The sequence below is a fragment of the Bos taurus genome, chromosome 18 (assembly GCF_002263795.3).
Source record: "Bos taurus isolate L1 Dominette 01449 registration number 42190680 breed Hereford chromosome 18, ARS-UCD2.0, whole genome shotgun sequence".
Lineage (NCBI taxonomy): Eukaryota > Metazoa > Chordata > Mammalia > Artiodactyla > Bovidae > Bos > Bos taurus.
Window position 1 is genome coordinate 24,084,934 of NC_037345.1, and position 16,984 is coordinate 24,101,917.

Here is a 16,984-nt window from a genome sequence, read left to right on the forward strand (position 1 = left end):
TGGATTTGGCACCCACCGGGATACTGAGGGATGCTTGTATTTCTTCAGAGATGTGATCTTTAGCCTTTTGGGGGATTCTAGAGGCCCTTTGAAAGTCTGATGAAACTTCTAGCCAGAACCTGCATGTGTGCTCAGTCGCTTCAGACGTGTCCCAGTCTTTGCGATCCTATGGACCGTAGTGCACTAGGCTCCTCTGTCCATGGGATTCTCCAGGCAAGAATACTGGAGTGGGTAGCCATGCCCTCCTCCAGGGGATCTTACCAACTCCGGGATCGAACCTGCATCTCACATCTCCTGCATTGGCAGGTGGGTTCTTTACCACTAATGCCACCTGGGAAGCCCCCTAATCACAAATTTCATAAATCAGCACAAATTTAATTCCCCTAAAAATGCACATTTCCCCTTGTAAGTTCCAAGGATTTGTGGATCTCCTGAATCCCGTTGCAGGGCCTCCTCCCCCTCCCCCCAGGGATCCTGAGGTAAGAACTTCTCTGTAAAGAAGCAGGCCTGCCCAAGTAGCCCTTCTGTGGCCACCGTTGAGCCCTAAATATCTCCTCCTCCACTGTTGGGCTCTCCATACGGATGGGAAAATTGTTTTCTCAGAACAAGGTAATAGATTTTTCCACAGAAGAAGCTAACATACCACCTGTTAGCCTAAAATGACCAGGTCATCATCTTCTCCCCCTTCCATGAAAGTCAAAGCTGTATGTGCCCAGACACTCAGTCGTGTCTGACTCTTTGGGACCCTGTGGATCGTAACCCGCCAGGCTCTTCTGTCCATGGGATTCTCCAGGCAAGAATACTGGATTGGGTTGCCACTTCCTCCTCCAGGGGATCTTCCCCACCCAAGGATTGAACTTGCATCTCTTATATCTCTTGCGTTGGCAGGTGGGTTCTTTACCACTGATACCACTTGAGAAGTCCTAGCTAGACACCTGCTGTCCTGTACCCAGCAGTTTCTTCCAGAAGTCTGGGACTCATGGACTGGGGGACTAGAGGGTGGGCCTTGGTACTGATGGTTGATGAAGATGCTGTGCTGTCACTGCACACCCCTCTCAGGTCGCCACACTTTCCCATACAGGGCCCCTCTGGACATGGGCATCTCCCCAGGGGCAGCCTGGAGCTAGCTACAGGTTTTATTATGTTGGTTTATAAACTGACCTCTCTCCAGACCACAGGCTTCTCATGAACAGATGCTATGCTTATGCATCTCGGCATCCGTGTGGCCAGGCACACTGAGCGCTGCCCATGCAGTGGGTGTTTGATAAACATTTATGGGCTGATGATGAGTAAATGACTCAGTTCATAGAGTTACACGTGGGCTGCCTTTTCTGGCTTTTGTTGAATAGACTTAAAGGGCCTCGTCGCTCACTGAGAGCAGGCCGGAGCTTGTGATGGGCCCTGGGCCCTGATCCTGGTTCTCTTCCTTAGCTGTTTGATTTTTTAAAAATAATTTGTGTTTATTTATTTAATTTTTTGGCTGGGCCGGGTCTTCGTTGCTTTGTGTGGGCTTTTGCTAGTTGCAGTGAGTGAGGGCTACCCTTTGTTGTGATGTGCCAGCTGCTCATTGTGGTAGCTTCTCTTTCTGTGGAGCACAGGCTCAGAAGTTGTGGTACATAGGTTTTGTATGCTCCTTGGCATGTGGGATCTTCCCAGACCAGGGATCGAACTGGTGTGCCCCTGCATCGGCCAGCAAATCCTTATCCACTCTGCCACCAGGGAAGTCCTGCTGCCTGATGTGGGGCAAGTTGCTTAACCTCTCTGAGCTCCAGTTCCCTCATCAGCAAAAATGTAGCTAATGAAAATCATAACCCCAGGGCACTCTCATTGCGAGACTGAAATGAGGAAATGTATATTCAGGCAATGGCACCCCACTCCAGTACTCTTGCCTGGAAAATCCTATGGATGGAGGAGCCTGGTGGGCTGCAGTCCATGGGGTCGCTAAGAGTCGGATACGACTAAGTGACTTCACTTTCACTTTTCACTTTCATGCATTGGAGAAGGAAATGGCAACCCACTCCAGTGTTCTTGCCTGGAGAATCCCAGGGGAGCCTGGTGGGCTGCCGTCTATGGGGTCGCACGGAGTCGGCCACAACTGAAGCGACTTAGCAGCAGCAGCAGCAGCATATTCAGCCCTTAATTCAGAATCTGACACAAGTATTATCATTATTTTACTATTACTATTATTCTTATCTGTGTCTATTACAACTGGTTCAGCTGCTCACCCATTTGTTTCAGGCTCTGTGGGGTGCATTCATCAGCAGTAAATAATGTGGAGAGTTTTAGTCTCTGCGTTCCCAACTTTTAAGCTCAGCCTAGTTCCTTTTGGATCTCAGGGCATAGGGACCATGGGGCATTATCTTTTTTTTTTCTCACTTCCCTGGCAGCAGTTTGTATCTGTTTGGAGTCCAAGTTGACCTTATGCCTACGAGGCTGTCTTATCAAGTATTTCTGGCTTCCTCTATAGGACTAGACATAAGATGTGGGTGGACAAAAAGCAGGCAGGGACCCCAGAGGCCACCAGCTTGAATCGACATGGTCAGCGCTGGGAGAACCATGAGAATTCATGGGCCAGCTTCTTACCCCAATGGGAAAACAGAGGCCTGGAGTGGCAGGGTCAACCTTGATCACCTAGCTTAGGCTGGTGGCAGGGCGGAGTTGAACATGGCTCCCTAACTCACTACCAGCACCCACTCTCAAGGTCTGAGGCACGCATGACAGAGCTGTTCAGCAGTTTGGAACCTTGTGGTTTTCTATACTCTTTATTAATTAATTTTATTATAAAAGCTCAAGTACACTAAAAAGTACAAAGAATAGTAGTACAAACATCCCTGTGTCTACCACCCAGAATTAACAGATGTCAACATTGTCATATTTGCTTCAGCTCTTTTATTTGTAAGACATAAAAAATTAACAGGATTGTGGCTTCAAATACCACTCTTGCTGGTAACTCCCCACTCACATCCCCAGCCCGGGCCTCTCTTTCGAACTGCAGGCTCATATTTCTGGCTGCTACTCGACATCTCCACGTAGCCATCAAATAGCATCTCTCACTCCCCAGTGAGCTCTTGCTGCCTGCCTCACCTCCAACCAGAGCAGTGTCTTATCTGCCTCCATCACGTCCTATGAAGATTCAGCACTCGTTTCTTGACTGGCTTTCTCGCATCTGACTTGGGCCCTTTCTACCATATTTTCTTTATTATGAGAATGCTGCTGGGGAATTCCCTGGTTGTCCAGTGGTTAGGACTCTGCACTTTCCTTGTTCAAGGCCTGGGTTTGATACCTAGTCGGAGAACTAAGATCCCACAAGTCACATGGCAGAGCCAAAATAAATAAAAATAAAATATTTCTTAAAAAAAAAAAAAGTGCTGTTATGGGACATCCCTGGTGGTCCAGTGGTTAATAATCTGCACTCCCAATGCAGGGACACAGATTCAATCTCTGGTTAGGGAACTAAGATTCTGCATGCTGCACAGTATGGACTAAAAAATTGAAAAAATAAAGATGCTGCAAGGAACATCTCCACGCATATCATGTACATGAGTGTACAAGCCTCACTCATCCCTAGAAGGAGGATGGCTAGGTTATAAGGGCAACTGCTCTCCAAAGATGTTAATTTGCACTCTTTCTAACAATTTCTGAGACTCACCGTCTCCTTACCTCCTCCTTAAGTACTTCCTATATTCAGACTTTGAAATGTTTGCCTATCTGATAAGTGTGATGTGCAATGATATTTTCCTGAGGTATAATTTGCATGTCTCTGCCTCTCAACTTCACTGCTCACTAACATCCAGAAAGTAAGGCCTGGTCTAGCGGTCCTCACACTGACTTCAGGTCTCATTAGTCTGTCTCACTCTAGCAAGAGAGAGCATAGTGGGCTCCTGACCTTCACCCTTGGTTTCAACTCTGGCTCCTCCATCTGCTTGCCATACAACCTCAGGCAAGTTCCCTTATCTCTGGGAACCTCCACTATAAAATGGAGATAAGTGGGTCTACTCATGGAACTGTGGTGAGGATTAGAGAAAATGAAGATAAGGCATTTAACGCACCATGTGCTCAAAGAGTGGTAGGTATTGTTAAGATTTCATGCTTATGGAACTTCCCTGGTGGTCCAGTGGCTGAGGTTCCATGCTCCCAATACAGAGGGCCTGGGTTTGATTCCTGGTCAGGAAACTAGATCCCACATGCTACAACTAAGACCCAGGGCAGTCAAATTAAAAAAAAAAAAAAAAAATTTTTTTTTAGAAATAATTGTTTAAAAAAGATTTCACGTTTACAGTGGAGTGATCTATTGATAGGCAGCTTAAATCAGAGACAGATATGCCTGGAGTTCAGCCTCAGTGCTTTGGTAAGTCCTGTCACCTTTCCAAACATGAGGCTGGCCTCTTTAGGAGGGAGATAGAGCAGGACAGGAGATTCTAGGGTAGACAGATCAAAGGAGAAGTAGGAAGCCATGGAGAATATAAGGGGCCAGCATCTTTGTTACAGAAGATGGAGAAGCATGGCGCAGAGGGGTGAACCCCCGCACAGAGCCCCACACCCTGGCGGGTTGGGCTTTGGGGTGGGAGGCTGGTTGAGCAGCCCCTACCCCCATGTGCTGATTACCCCTCCCCTGCTGGGATCACGAGATGCCTTCCTCCATGTGATCCAAGCTCTGAAGACTGTGCTGAGGGCATTTTTAAAGATCTTAGCAACAGAAGAGTTTCTGTAAATTTTGACAAACTCGAAGGTTCTTCCCATTTCCTTTATGTTTTTTCCAAAGATTTGTTCAATCACCTAAGGTAACAATGTGTGTTACGCGTGAGAGAAAGGGAGAGAGACAGACAGAGACCCTGAGCAAGCTGTGCAGACAAGGGTGGCTGGGGCTGTCTTCTCTTAGGATAGTTCTGAAAAATGCTCTCCCCAGAACCCACACACACACACAGACACACAAACACTCACACTCAAACATTCTTCTGCTTTTCTGGCCCCCATTTGCACTCATGGAACCCCAGTACAGAACCCCACAGCCCATGGGGAAACCAGCCTGGGAGGAGGTGGGTCCCAGCACTGTGGACTGTAAAAAAGCAGGCCACCGCTAATTAGGAGCTAGCTTGCTGGGTGCCCAACCACCTGCGCCCTGGGCAGGCGTCACAGACTCTCCAGGGCTGGCGGCTGCTGGTTAATTACATAGGACTCCAGCCCCACAGCTGTAATTCAGTACCCACTGGGCAAGTGAAACCAACTGCTTTTGCGCACGGCCCCAAGGGAGGATGAGTAAAGCCAAAGCCGAGAAGTACTCACGCTCACGGCCCCCAGCAGCGCAGTGGCTGGTCCAGGTTGGCTGGCCTTTGGAAAGGGCGCAGGAGGCTCTCCTCTGTCCATCCTTCCTTACTTTATCCTCTCCATCCCCCCTCCCTCCCTTCCGTCCCTCAATCAATTATTCAGCAAACATATTCAGGGCTTACTATGTGCTCAGCTTTGGGTTCGCCCTCTGGATGGAGTCACGGAGCCAGACACAGGGCCTGGTCCTCACGAACGTGCTTTCCAAGAGGGGCGGCATGCGTGTTGGTAGCTGCCAGAAAGGGAGAGGCGAGCAGGGTTTCTGTGAGGACGCACCAGTGCAGGGTGGCACTGGAATGATCCCTGAATGTTGCCCCAGAGGTGCCTCCCTTGCCTCATCCTGGTCTCAGCCCTTCATCTCTCCCCATCTAGGTGACCTCTGGGTCCCTCATGGAACGCTGGAGCTGGATCCGAGGTGTTTGCATGGGAGGCCCAGAACCCTAGGGCTTCGTGGAGGTGTCTGGCTGGGGCTGCTGCAGATGGGATTCTAGGCCCCTTCCCTGTCTCCCCCTTCCCTGTTTAAGGGCAGCTCTTCTTTTTAAAATTCATTTAATCTTGTACATCCCACCCCCACCCCCACCCCACGCCATCCCTCTTATAATGATTTTATCTGGGAACTGGGGGAGGCAGTTGTTATAGCTAGAACCATTTGGATCACTGGTGACACGAGCCATGCCTTCCAGGTTAATGGTCTTGCCTCAGGGAACAGTGGGACCTTCCATATATGCCCCTGGAATCCCAACTAGATCTCAGGCCCAATGTGCTTCTTGTTTTCTTCTTTTTCAAAATATTTATTTATTCTTTAAAATAACAATAATAAATCTACTACATGGGAATCTAAATAGCACTTCAAAATTTTTATATTAGAGTTGATTAACAGTGTTGTGTTAGTTGCAACTGTACAGCAAACTGATTCAGTTATACACATATCCATTCTGTATCAGATTCTTTTCTCATATAGGTTATTACAGAATATCGAGTAGAGTTCCCTGTGCTTAACAGTAGGTCCTTATTGATTATCTATTTTATATATAGTAATGCTTCAGTCGTGTCCACCTCTGTGTGATCCTATGGACTGTAGCCGGCCAAGGTCCTCTGTCCGTGGGGATTCTCCAAGGCAAGAATACTGGAGTGGGTTGCCATGTCCTCCTCCAGGGGTCCAGAGGATCTTCTTGACCCAGGGATTGAACTTGCGACTCTTACATCTCCTGCACTGGCAGAGGGGTTCTCTACTGCTGAGCCACCAGAGAAGCCCATATATATAGCAGTCTGTATGTGTTAATCCAAAGCTCCTAATTTATCCCTCCCCCCCCTCCAATGAATATTTCCCCTTTGGTAAGCATAAGTTTGTTTTCAAAGTCTGCGCGTCTGTTTCTGTTTTAAAAATAAGTTGATTAGTATCATCATTTTTTTAGATTCCACGTATAGATCATATATTTATTTTTCTCTGACTTATTTCGCTTAGTATGATAATCTCTAGGTCCATCCATATTATTGCAAATGGCATTATTTCATTCTTTATAACCGAGTAATATTCAATCTTGATGTATACCACATCTTTATTCCTCTGTTGATGGACATGTAGACTGCTACCATGTCTTGGCTATTATAAAAAGTGCTGTCGTGAACATTGGGCTGTGTATATCTTTTTGAATTATGGTTTTCTTTGGATATATGACCAGGAGTGGAATCGCTGAATCATATGGTGGTTCTGTTTTTAGTTTTTAAAGGAACCTCCATACTGTTCTCCACAGTGTTGTTTTCTCTTTTTAAAATTATTCTTCAAATTTGAAATGATTTCAAAAACAGATAACAGAAAATTGAATACAGAACCTTCCAATGTTATCAGATATTAACAAGTTCTGTTCACTTTAATTTTCAAAGGAACAAAATAATCAGAGTAGAAACTGCCTGTGTAAACTTTCCATATCTCATTCTTCCTGCTGCTGCTAAGTCGCTTCAGTTGTGTCAGACTCTGTGCGACCCCATAGACGGCAGCCCACCCGGCTCTCCCATCCCTGGGATTCTCCAGGCAAGAACACTGGAGTGGGTTGCCATTTCCTTCTCCAATGCATGAAAGTGAAAAGTGAAAGTGAAGTCGATCAGTTGTGTCCGACTCCTAGCGATCTCGTGGACTGCAGCCTTCCAGGCTCCTCCATCCATGGAACCTTCCCAGCAAGAGTACTGGAGTGGGGAGCCATTGCCTTCTCCATCTCATTCTTACTCCCCCACCAAACCCGGGAACCAATCTCATGAAGCGTTTTTCATGCCCCTGCATGTTTTTCTGCTTTTACTACATAGGTACATATCTATAAAAATTACATACCCTTGTTTTACAGGTTTGTAAACCTTCTATAAAATGACATCATTCTCAATGTAGCCTTTTATAATTTTTTTTTTTTTTACTTTTTTGGCTCAGCGTTTTGAAATTTATGGTTTTAACTGCTTTATATTATTATATTACATGACTACTTCACAATTTGTCCAGTTGATGGGCTTTTATATGTTTCTGTCTACTTCGTCATTGTTATAAACACTGCTGCAGTAAATATCCATGCATACGTGTTTCTGTATGTGAAATGTGCCAGGGTTTCTCTAGGGGGTGTACCTAGGAGGGGACTTACAGGATTGAAGGGGACAGCCTTGTTCTGCTTTACTAGGTCTTTCCAAATTGCTCACCACAGGGGTTTACAATCCCATGACTGGTGTACTCAGGTGTCCAATTCTCCATGGCTTTGTTAATACTCGGTGCTGCCAGACTTCATTTTTGCCAGTCTGACAGATGTGAAGTGGCATTTCCTTGGCTGCTGATTTGCAGCTCCCTAATGAGGCTGAGCATACTATCATAAGACTCTTGGCCCCTCAGGTCTCCTCTACGTGGTCCGCTCTTCTTCCTCAAACGCTGCATTCCACAATCACTCGGTAGGACAGAGTGCTGAGCCATCCTGCTTTGGGATCAGTCTACATATTATTTTCTCAGACACGTGGCAAGTCTGTGTCTTTCTACACTTCTGGTTTTTTAATAATTTCCCCATTCAGGAGGCTCATGGTGACCTTGGTTGATGAGGAAGATGAACATCCTGATGTATCCCCAGGAAGGATAGACTCAAGTTGGGGTGGGGGTGGCTGACACAGCTGTATCTGCAGCCTTCGAGTCTTCTACAGGCCCCCTCGACAAAGCTCCTATCAGGCTCCTGCACTTTATCCTCTTACTTTAGAAACCCTTCATTCCGGTTGAAATTGATTCTTAGCAAGGCATTTTGGGTTTGCTCTGTAATGGTTCTCTAGAAAAGGAGGAAGCAGAAGAATTCCTGGAATGAAGGTCATTCTAGAATGCCAGAGCTGTAAGGGCAATCTTGTGGGCCGGACTTTGTCTCAATCCCAATCCCATTTACAGATTGGGAGTCTGAGATCCCAAAGGTGAAGTGCCCTAGCCACCATTTCATCCACAGTGCAGATCAGCTGGGCCAGATGATGAATTGAGGAGGGAAACTCCCCAGGGCCTTTGATATCTCTTAGGTGTCTGTGGAGTGAGGCCATTTGCAGAACCTCCTGCTTGGGGAAAGCAACTTCTGAGGGCCCCCCACAGTGCTGCTTGCCTCACCCAAGGGTGTAAAGAAGATTTATTGTGTAATTGGCAAGGTGAGGCACCAGGGAAGAAGCCGCTGGTGAGTGTCACAGGCCAGCATGGTCAGATGGTGAAATAAACAAGGCTGCCTCTTTTCTCACTCTCCGTCTCCCCTGCTTTCCTTTCTCTCCATCCCTTCTCCTGGTTTCCTTTCTTCTTTCTCTTCCTCCCTTCTCCTCTTCTCTCACTCCCCGTTTGTCCTCTCACATCTCACCCTTTCTCTTGTTTCTTCTGTTTTTCTGTCTTAGTGCAAGAAGCCAGGAAGTCAGGGCAACTGAGTATCTCTAAACTCACTCACTGTGATTGCTCACTCACAAGGTCACTTCCCAGCACTGGGTCACAGGTTACCTGAAACAACGAGGAGATGGTCATTGCTAGATGACCACTAGGGCCTCTCTCAGCTCTGTTCTAGATGTGCATAAACAGACAGCTTTTTTGTTGGCCATGCCATGTGGCATGTGGGATCTTAGTCCCTGACCAGGGATCGAACCTGCGTGCCTTGCATTGGAAGCTCGGAGTGGTAACGTCTGGACTGCCAGGGAAGTCCTGAGACAGCTTGTTTAGAAGATCCCTGTTTTTTAGATTTCTAGAGGGGAAGCCCCCTCTGCCAACACCCACCCCCCAGCCCCACCCAAAGGAGTTTGTATCTACAGCTTTGGGATCAAAGTCACTTTTTGGAGAAATTTCAACAGTTGTTAATTGTCTGCAGGCACTTGAAGCTGTGCTTTTCCTCCAAAGATGTGGGAGGGAATTCAGCAGCCCAGGCCTTGCAGCCCCAGCGGCATGTTCTCCCAACAGAAGACTCGCCAGACCAACATTTTCTCCAGTTTCAAAACCCTTCAGGTCTAGGGACTTCTGTTTGAACAGGCCCTTCAGGGAGAGGAACCAAGGCTCAACCCACAGAGCCCTCCCCCACCTAGCAGGGATTTCACTAATAACTCGGAACCATGGTATACTAGGTATTAACTTTGTTGATTTCTCCAGGATAAATACATAGTTCTCTGAAAATAATCAGATCCTCTCCAATTAATGTCAGGGAGAAAAAACAAAGACCACAGTTTGAAGGTTGTATAGAGGAGAGCAATTATCCACTGCAGTCATTTCCTGCATGGCAAAAGGGTTGATGATAGAGCCTGTCATCTCCCTGCACACCTGCAGGGCTACCAGTGTCTTGTGAAATTTGGGTCTGGCAAACCCAGCGTGAGAACCAGGAGGGATGGCCACGACAGCCCAGCCAGGCAGGAACACCTGGGTGTGCTAGAAGGCTGGGCCAGACACAGGTCGAGTGAGCCTCAGATGGATAGATCTGTGCTGCCACTGCTTTGACTCCATCTCCGTCTTTCTCTGCTGGTCTTGGGCAAGCCATTTGACCTCAGTTTCCCTGCCAGTAAAATGGGGATAATCACCCACTCTTCTAAGGGTGCCTCTTAAGAATAATTGGCCAGTTTCTGCAGGGCACTTTGAAGAAAATTGCTGTGAAGATGTTCCGCTAGCCTGGAATTTTCCATGGTGCCTGTATCCAACAGACGGGGATGGCCATTGTTCTGATTTTGGCAGTTGCAGCTGTACCATTTTCCCCAGTCAGTTGGAAGAGGGGGAGGGGCCGTGATCACAGCCTGGGCCTGCCTGGACTATTAAAGGCACAACTCTGCCTTTGATGCCTGCCTGCGATGCTTGTTAATTTTAATAGGAAGCCAACAGAGACGAGAAGGTTCTGCCTGGCAGAAGAAAAGAGGTCGAGACTGAAGAGGATTAGTGCCAGTTCAGTTTGGATCTTGTTTGGCTTTGAAGTCCTTGGCCCCGGTGCTGGAGTGACAGCACAACTCCTAGATGTCAGCAGGGTGGGAGGCAGGGGGCTGGGGAAGTTTGGAACTGAGGTCCTTCAGGTCCCAGCCCAGCCAAGAGCAGATGGCCCCTGTCCCAATGGGGGAGTCACCGGAGGATCTCCCAAGCTGGTGAATTTCAGAGGAAACCTCAAACAGGGGTCTCCAACTACCTTGACTTCAGGGGCAAGTCAAGGTAAGACTTTGATCTTAATGCATAAGAGCAAAGTAAACTGATTATAGTAATAGGCTGCGGTGGTGGTGGTGGCTGTTCAACTGCTAAGTCGTGTCCGACTATCTGCAACCTCATGAACTACAGCACGTCAGGCTTCCCTGTCCTTCACTATCTCCTGGAGTTTGATCAAACTCATATCTACTCAGTCAGTGATGCCAACCAACCATCTCATCCTCTGTCGCCCCTTTCTCCTCCTGCCCTCAATCTTTCCCAGCATCAGGGTCTTTTCCATTGAGTCAGTCAGTTCTTCGCATCAGGTGGCCAAAGTATTGGAGCTTCAGCTTCAGCATCAGTCTTTCCAATGAATATTCATGGTTGATTTCCTTTAGGATTGACTGGTTTGATCTCCTTGCAGTCCAAGGGACTCTCAAGAGTCTTCTCTGACTGTGGCTATTTGTCTAAGCTCCTGTCGAATACTAGGATTTGGGAATGAGGGTCAAATTTTGCTAACTCTTCTGATTGTGCAGGAGAAATGGGAAACTGGATATTGTGTATGTGTGTGAATATTCTAATTTTTAAACAGTGATCAAAGTTGTTTCTTTATTATATTAGGATACTCTCCTCATGAACAAACATATCCATAGGCCAGAGCAGCCTATTGGGTCCTATTTTGTGACCTCTGGCGTAGAATTCTAAAGCATCAGGAGTGCATAGTCCCTTAAAATTCACTAAGACCTTTGCTTACCATTTTCTAGAGATTTCAGACCAGTCTCTGGCTGAGGGTATCAGAATTACAGAGAGACAATTTTTATTAATAAAAAAACACAAGTATTTAGGGATTCTGATGCAATGGGCTTGGAATGGGATCTGGGGAGGGTCTCCTATTTTTTTTTAACTCTTCAGATGTTCAGTTGGGCAGCCAGGTTTGGGAAATGGTGGACCTCATCAGTTCTTAGTGATTAAAATTTTTCAGTCATGAATACTTTTTAGAAGTTGAAGAAAGTTATGAACATTTTCCTGGGTGGGGGAAGATGCTCATCCAGAAAAAACTTTGCATACAGTGTCAGGCAGTCTGAATACCTCTCTGTGAAGGCCACTGGAGACCTCCCAGTGAAGAACATTGGTAGTACTTACTACTGGAATCCCATCTACAAGTGCCATGAAAATAGCCTCTGGGGCCGTACTTGTACTCCTCCGCTGACGGGGAGCTCATTACCTTTGGAGAAAGCCTCCCTGCTTTTTGCAAGCATTAGTCTTCAGAAAAGTCCTTCCTGTGGTGAGCAGAATGCAGTCACCTCTTCTCACAAGCAGCTTTCTCCAGCATCCCTAGCTTTCACCTGCAAATCCCACATTTGTGCTCTAGCTCATCTTTCTGGTTTTACTAGGGTCTAAAGGGAAGAACTGTAGCAGGAGACCAGGAGAAGCTGAGGGGATGGGGGGTTGGCCAAGGATGAAGATCGCTTCCTCTTGGGACTAGGGAATGCAGGAACAGATAATTGACCAGATCCTGGTGAATCCTGTTCTTGTCATCTCATCCCTTTGTCCTCTTTTGAGACCTCACTCCATGAATCCAGCATGAGATGCCAAACCTACCTCATGATCACCGTCTTCTCCCTGTGGCTATCTCTCTAAGAGAGGCTGACCCCCAAGCCTGGAAGATGAACTTTTGCCATGTGAGTCAATTTGAATGCATTTAGCCCAGCTCTCTTGCTTTTTTTTTTTTTTTTGGCCACACCATGTGGCTTGAGGGATGTTAGTTCCCCAACTAGGAACTAAATCTGTGCCCTCAACAATGAAAGCCCAGAGTCCAAACCACTGGACCACCAGGGAATTCCTCACAGTACTTTTCTTTGACCAGCATCTGGTGGGCACTTGCAGAAGAGGAATGCTGCTGTGACGTTCATGTCATCACTTTCATCCAGAATTGGCTGAACATTGACCACACGTTTGTAAAAGTCCCTCAGCCCAGCCTCAGCTCTGCCACCATCATAACATTCTTCTGAGCAAAGTAGCTTGGGGAGTGTGTGTGGCTTTTCTTTGCCTTAAACTCTTTTAAACTTAAAGGGGGAGCCTCTCCATCTAATAGTTGAGGTTGGGTGTCCATCATCCCTTACCTCTGCAACCACTCTGGGATTTTATAGATTTAATTCAAGTCTCCTTTTCTCCATCTAGAAGGAGCCTCACTTTGAAGCTCTGTCATCTCATCATCCCTTTGATCCCTTTAGTCATCATTTACTTGCCTGACAAATGTACCCAGGTTTTGAATGCAAATGCCTCTAAGTGCTCTCACTCACCTCTCATCCCAGAGCTTCTGGAACAAGGGAACATATAGGCCTGCTCAACATGGGCTTGAGTGAATCCCAGGGAGAGGCTGGGAAAATGATATCCTCTTACTAACCCTGCAGGTAAATAGGGAAGATTGGCCCCTGAATGGACACTGAATGGACGCCCCCAAGCCTGGCAGAATCTCACTCATGCATTCCAGCATTAATTCATACCACAAAAATTTACCAGTTTCCTAAGATGGGCCAGGTTCTGGGCTGCATACTGCAAATGCTGCAATCTGTAACACCAAGCAATCCTTGCCCTCCCTGGATCTCTATTTTAGTAGGGGAGACAGAGACAAATAAATAAGCACACACATGAATAATTGTAAGTTGTGATTCGTGATATGAGAGATAACTACAGGTACATTAAGGGGAACCCAATTCAGACCCTTGTGGAGGGAAATGTGTTCCAGGCAGAGAGAATAGCATGTGCAAAGGCCCTGTGGCTGGAAGAGCTTGACTTTTTTGAAAAACTCAGAGAAGTCCAGGGCAACTAGCAGCTAGTGACTAAAGAGGAGGAGATACTTCAAGAACTGTGATTCAGATGTATACAGGGTTCAGCAGGTTCCATGGTTGGAAGAAGTGAGCCAAATGGGAGACAAGAGGGAGTAGTGGAGACTGGCAAATTGGTGACCACACACCTGTGTAAAGGAGGCAGTCATGAGACTTCCCTGACAATCCAGTGGTTAAGACTCCAGGCGTCACTGCAGAGGGTGTTGGTTCAGTGCCTGGTTGGTGAACTAAGATCCCATACGCTGAGTGGTGTGCCAAAAAAAAAAAAAATGTTTTTAATTTTAAAAAATCTTTAATAAAAAAAAGGCAGTCACAGCTTAGCTCCAGCCAGCCTTGCACATGTGAAAAAGAAATCTTGGCCAGTATTGCCAGACCTTTGATTTTTGAAGATAACTCTCAATTCTAGATTTTTATTTAAAAATCTTTTTTAAAAAAACAAAACATTGAGATCTTCACAACACATGTTTGAGGACTGAATTTATCCTCCCTAGTGCTGCCTCTTGGAGGCCCTGGAGCTGAGTAAATCCACAGTAGAGATTTAAGGAATTATAGAGTGGGTGGTGTCTCCTCACCCTGGGAGGTAAACTGAGGCCCCAAGTCCTCTCTGCTTCTAGTTCTTGCTCCACCCAGTGGTTTCCTGAGGAATGGGCAGCCTTTTAGCTGATTTCTTTTTTGCCTTCAGGCAAGCTTTTAACTGGAAAACTCAGTTTCTCTAATTTGCAAATGGGAGGGTTGAGGCCAAGTTTGGTGGCTCCCTGGGGCTCTAATATGTGGGATAGTTAAGGTTTGTAAATGACTTTGAAGCTTCCAAGAGTAAAGCACCCACCAAAGTTCAGAGGGAGACACCAGTTTGATCCCTGGGTTGGAAAGATTCCCTGGAAGAGGGCCTGGCAACCCACTCCAGTATTCTTGCCTGGAGAATCCCATGAACAGAAGAGCCTAGCAGGCTACAGTCCATGGGGTCGCAAAAGTGTCGTTCACAACTTAGCAGCTAAACAACAAATTTCAGAAGGGGGTTGCTTCTTAAAGCGCCACCAAGTTATAGATCCACCCTCCCCAGTCTCCAGGGGGTCTTCCCCAGGTAGAAATGCTGTGGGATTCCAGGGAGCCCCTGGTCCTTTCCCTCCCTCCCCTTCTATTCCCTTTCTGTCTTTGCTCACAAACACAGTGGGTCCCTTCTAGATGCCAGTCACATGGAGTTGCAGTGTTGGCTCTAGAAAGTCACTGTTGTGGAACTTGCAGCTTCACAAGGAAAACATGGAGACAAACATAAGCAATGCTTGTTACAAGATGGAACTTGCGGGGGGTCATAGGAGCCAGTAATCCACCCCTAGTTTCAGGAACCCACATCTAACTCCAAAATAGTGATGTTTCAGTTGAAAGCTGAATATTGGAGCAAGGGTTAGTGAGAGTGGGGGAATATTCCAGGTTGAGGGAGCTTCTAGTGGAAGTGGAGAGGGGTGGGTGTACTCTTAAGTGTTCCTAGACCTGAATTCGGGCCCACACTTCTGGGACCTTAGAGCCCAAGTCCTCGTGGTGGTTTGGTGGTTAGGAGTGTACAGGTCCAGCTTTCGGGTCCTAGGAGCCAGGGCAACTTTTTTTTTTTTTTTTACTTTGAGAATAATAAGGTAATAAGAAGTTGATGAGTTTCAACCCAAAAAGAAATGTTAGGATTTGCTTGCATTATTCTGGACTCAATGGTTGCTCCTTAGAGGAAAGCCTGGCCAACGAATACATCTTCTGTGATCTCCAAATGTCCTTTCTGCATCCTTTCTTTATCTCAAGGCACTGGCATTTCACCTGCAAAGTAGGTGCTATTGTGGATCCATATTGTGATGAAACACCGGCTCAGGTCATCCAGCCAAGGAAGGGACAGAGCAAGGATTTGAGCCCTGGTGTATCTGTTTGGAAGCTTGGGCTTTGTCCACCTTGCGTGCATGGTCAGGATAATGATGGGCTCTTTGAAATACCATCTTCAGCCACGTTTTCAGGTAGAAAAAGCCCTGTTCTGTGGAGCTCTCCTTCCAAGTGCTGGAGAGAAAAAAAAACCTGCCTCTAAAATTAACATCAAGACAGAGCTGGGTCATGGGGGAGCTTGAGGAGCAGAAGCTCTGTTCACATACTGAGGAGGCAAAGATGCCAGGGGCTAATTAACGAGGACCTGACCTCCAGGGATCTTAAGATGCCTGCTTTTGTCCAAGTCTTTTCTCTTCCAGAGAATACTGAGCTGGTTCCTGGAATTGATGCAGCACAGAAGGGCCATTCAAGGCTTCCTTTGAATGAAGTGTTCTGTTCCCAGCACACAACTTTTTAAAGACATGGGGAGAAAATAGAAACTCAGAGGACTAAGAAGTTCTGTTCCTCAGGGTGGGTAGGCAGGAGCGCTGCAAAGTTCAAGGACAGGCCTGCAGTGGGACAGGCCCCTGCAGCCTGCTGCTGGGGGAACTGGGGGCTCCCCCTGGGCCTGGGCTGGGTCACCTTCCTTCTTGTTGCTCTTCAGTTGCTAGGTCATGTGCGACTCTTTGAGACCCCATGAATTGAGACCCCAGGAAAGCACACTAGGCTTTCCTGTCCTTCACTATCTCCCTAAGTTTCTCAAACTCATGTCAGTGATGACATCCAACCATCTCATCCTCTGTCGTCCCCTTCTCCTTCTGCCCTCAATCTTTCCCAGCATCAGGGTCTTTTCCAGTAAGTCAGCTCTTCGCATCAGGTGGCCAAAGTATTAGAACTTCAGTTTCAGCATTAGTCCTTCCAGTGATTATTCAGGGTTGAATTCCTTTAGGATTGACTGGTTTGATCTCCTTGCAGTCCAAGGGATTCTCAGGAGTCTTCTCCAGCACCACAATTTGAAAGCATCAATTCTTCAGTGCTCAGCCTTCTTTATGGTCCAACTATCATAAACTATTGCCCTTAATTTACAGCTGCTGCTGCTAAGTCACTTCAGTCGTGTCCGACTCTGTGCGACCCCATAGACGGCAGCCCACCAGGCTTCCCCGTCCCTGGGATTCTCCAGGCAAGAACACTGGAGTGGGTTGCCATTTCCTTCTCCAATGCATGAAAGTGAAAAGTGAAAGTGAAGTCACTCAGTCGTGTCCGACTCCTAGCGACCCCATGGACTACAGCCTACCAGGCTCCTCCGTCCATGGGATTTTCCAGGCAAGAGTACTGGAGTGAGGTGCCATTGCCTTCTCTG